This window comes from Pinus tabuliformis, chromosome 5_1, assembly GCF_031772625.1.
Source record: "Pinus tabuliformis cultivar Carrire ecotype Pingquan chromosome 5_1, CPIR1, whole genome shotgun sequence".
NCBI classification, from domain to species: domain Eukaryota; kingdom Viridiplantae; phylum Streptophyta; class Pinopsida; order Pinales; family Pinaceae; genus Pinus; species Pinus tabuliformis.
The window spans coordinates 434,450,601-434,454,622 of record NC_142305.1 but is presented as its reverse complement, the minus strand read 5'-3'; positions in this window follow the sequence as shown (position 1 = coordinate 434,454,622).

The window sequence follows — 4,022 nt, the reverse complement described above, 5'->3', positions numbered from 1 at the left end:
GTGGCGAACCCTTCACCCACATCTGTGAGTGGAAAAGACACTCCCCTTCCTCTAGATTTTCGGGCTCATCTTTCTGGATCTTGGCGGTGGCAACAGTGGCACTGGGATCTGCATCAATGATCTGCTTCCCTTTGCCATTCCCCTTGTCGGGTTCTGGCTCAGGGTCGGAACATGCATCTGATTCGGAAGCCTTCAACTCAGCCACCAGCGACTGCTTGGTCCGACACTCACTTGTGTTATGAGTGGGACTCTTGTCGAACTCACACCACTTCCCTGTGTCCTTCTTCAGCTTCATGGTGTTGTTCTTTTCTTGTGCTTCGACGGGTTGTCTTGGGTCACCCCACCTTGGCTTTGTCCTTTGGGCTTCGGATTTGCAGATCCAAAGTCTCGCTTCTTCTGTTTGAACTTTTGCTCGATTTTGACAGCGTACCGGTACGCCGTGCCGAGCGAGGAGATGTTCAAGAACACCATCTCTTCCTGGATGTATCTGTGCAGGCAGCCACGGTATTTGAGTATCAAATGCTGCTCCGTATCCTTGATACCCAACTTTGTGCGAAGGGCATGGAAAAGATTGGTGAACTCCGGCACATCTTGGTCCCTTCCTTGCCGCAGCGTGGTCCATTTTATGTATTCATCCTCATAGCTTCCGACAGGATAGTACTGCTCCTTGACGGCATCCCGGAATGAATCCCAAGTGGGTGCGGCTAAAAATAGTGAGCCAGTACTTTCATCCTTCTGCTCGCAGTAGGTTTCCCACCAGTCCTTGACGTGGGGGGCTGCTTTGAGAAGAGCGAAAACAATCTTTTCCTGACTCGAAAATTCATGAATAGAAAAATAACCCTCTAGCAGATTTAACCATTTATCTACGGCATCCGCGTCTATCTGACCCTCGAATATGGGGATTTCAAAATTAACTTGTACCTTAAAGGGTGTGGCGTTTCCAGAGTAGCTGCTAGAAGCCGATGCATCGCTTCTGGGTAGCCGCTGAAGGATCTGGGCAAAGCTGTCCATCATCGCGTTCCGTTGTCGCTCGAGGGCTTCTTCGAGCAAGATTTTGATAGGATCTCCTGCCCCCTCGTCTTTCTTCTCATCCGCCATGGGAGGTCGTCGGGATTTGCGAGGCTGGTCTTGCAAAGGTTCGACTAGTTCAAACCCTAACTCCTTATATCCCGACCTTGTTGGGGACATGCAAAGAAAAACAGAGAAAAAGCAGACCCCTCTGATACCACTGATCCTGATTTAAACAGGAACACAATAAAATACAGAGATAACCATAAAGACAGATGTGCAGCGGAAATAATACTTCATTTCATTACTGTAAAATACTGAAATATGCTTACAAACATAAATGTAAATAAACCAGCTAGGGCGATGGTAGCTTATCTCTGAGAAGAGATGTGGCGGCTACATGCCTTTGAACTGTTCTAAAACTGTGTTACAATGAGGCTCAAAGGCCTATTTATTGTTGAGAAACAATGGAAAACCCTTAACATTCCGAAATCTAACCCTAGAAGATGAAACGCCAAATTGTGGGCCCCATTTGGGTAAATTGGTACATCAATTTCCCGGGGTCGTAACTTTGGCATACGATCTCTGTTTGACGCGTACAATAGCTCGTTAGAAAGATCTATCCGAGCACTACAACTTTGGGAGGCAACATCGGTCCATGGACCGATGTTGCCCCAGATTTCCCAAAAAAAGGTTGTTTAGGGCCTCAAAACGGCTCCGGAAGTTCAGGACCCGAAAAACTACTAAAAATAGTAAACTATGCTACAATTTAGGAAACTGAAAACACTGAAAGAGACAGTTGTGGGGGTCCAAATGGGATAGGTGGGTGGCCACCAACATCCACCTGGATCAAAATGAATCCTGCATCTAGCAGTTTTTGCAGTTCTTCTTTGACTATATCTTTAAGAGCTTGATTCATCCTCCTTTGTGGTTGCCAAACTGGCTTGCAACCTTCTTTGATGTATATGTGGTGAGTACACACTGAGGGGTGTACTCCCTTCATTTCCTTGTAACTCCAAGCGAAGGCTTCTAGGTTTTCTCTCAACATGTTGCATAGCTTTTCCTCTTCGAGAGCAGAAAGAGATGGATTAATTTTCAAGGTTTTCTTTGGGTTGAATTCTATGGTTTTGACATGGAGTGGGTTGGAATCGGCCAAGCATAAGTCAATTGGATGATTGTTCTTGGTTTCCCTTACTTATTCTTCTAATGGTAACAAACCAGGAGTTGAAATTTGGAGCAAGTGTTCAATCAAGTCATCCTCATCTTGGTGTCCTCCTCCTATGGTTGCTTCCAAAGCATAAAGTTGGGCAGAATAAACCCCATCTTCTTCCTCCTCCTCTAACCATAAAGATAAATCATGCTCTAGAGAAGGATGAGCAGGAGGGTATAGGACTAACTGTTTGGACATATGCCCGTTCTTGATGGTCATATTCCTAGCTCTGCAGCTAATGTAAGCATCGAATGTGGCCAACCATGGCCTCCCAAGGATGAGAGGGTAACCAGTAAGCTTAGCCTTAGGTTGGAGAACTAGAAAATCTGCAGGGTACTCCCAGGAGTCAGTGGATACCATTACATCCTCCACAATTCCCTCAGGGTGACTGTGGAATGGTCTGCAAGTTGCAGAACTGTTGTGGTATTCCTTAATGACCCTTGGAGGTTGAGCTTGAGCATGGTGTCCTTGGTCATCACATTAATGGAAGCCCCAAGATCAATCAGAGTGTTTGGGACGATGGTGCCATTGATGTGCACATCTACTACAGGGCTTCTAGGGTCAAAATATTTCGGACATATTACCTACCCCATCATTAAGCTGGACAGCTGCCCAATGACATTAATGGTAGGGGCATCCATTTTTCTTCTTCCTAGATGCTTGAAGCACTTCTCCTTAATCAACTTATTGTAAATGGGGACATATTTTATTGCCTGGAGAAGGGGGATCTTTACACATAGATTTTTCAATTCTCCCAGAAGTTCAGTTTCTTCTGGGGTGGGCTGGAGTGGTTGGGCTAATCTCTCAGGAAAGGGTGGATTTAATTTAAGGTTTCTTTCCTTTCTTTCTTCCTCAACCTCCCTATGTGGAGAGGGAGGTTGGTTATCCAGGAGAATTCTCCCAGATCTTAGGTTGATCTCCTAGATTTCTACAACATAAGCTGGGTATGATGTCTCTCCACTGTATACTTGTTGAGCCTGCCTATTGTTCGGGTTCGAATTTGGCTGGGCAGGCATCTGGGGTTTCTTGGGTGGAGCAAAGTGTAGGAGTTGTGGTTGGGTAGGTGGTGGAGGCAATAGATCTAGAGCATTGTTGTATTGGGGCCTCCACCCCTGGAGTGGTGGACTCCACTGAGGTTGTGGCAGAACGTAAGGTTGAAATGATTGGATGGCTGGCTAAGAATGATACTGAGATGCATAGGACCAAGGAGGGGGTGTAGAATAGGAAGGATGAGCAGGGGGTCCCCAAGATGGTATAGCTGTGGTTTGGTTGGGGTTGTAATATGCATGGGATGACCCTTGCATACCTTGTTGGCATGGTCTAAGTCCAGGATGTCTCCTTTGGTTGATGTAGCAAAGCTGCTCAGTGACCCCTTTAGCTCCTAGATATACAGATTTGAGTCCGGGTAAAGAAGGGCACTTGTCTGTGGAGTGGTTTTCTTCACAGACCGAGCAAATTTCAATACAGTTCAATGGACATTCGTTCCTAGTATGCCTCCTGGTGCATCTAGGACAAAAGATGGCCAAGGCTCTCTCTACTTCCTCTTGCTTCCTTTTGATATTCATGGTGTCCAATTGCAAGGCAAGGGTTTGCAGCATCTCACTTTTGAAATCTTCCAGCATATTTCCAATTTCACCCTTGATGGATGAGTTGGAAGATGATGTATTGGTGTTAGGCTCCTATACTACTAGTGTAACCCCTTATTGTTATTATTATAACCCACTTATTATATTGATGTACCCATGTAGTGCCCATATTGTTACTATTGTGCCCCACAGAAGCCCACTATTGTTATTATTGTGCC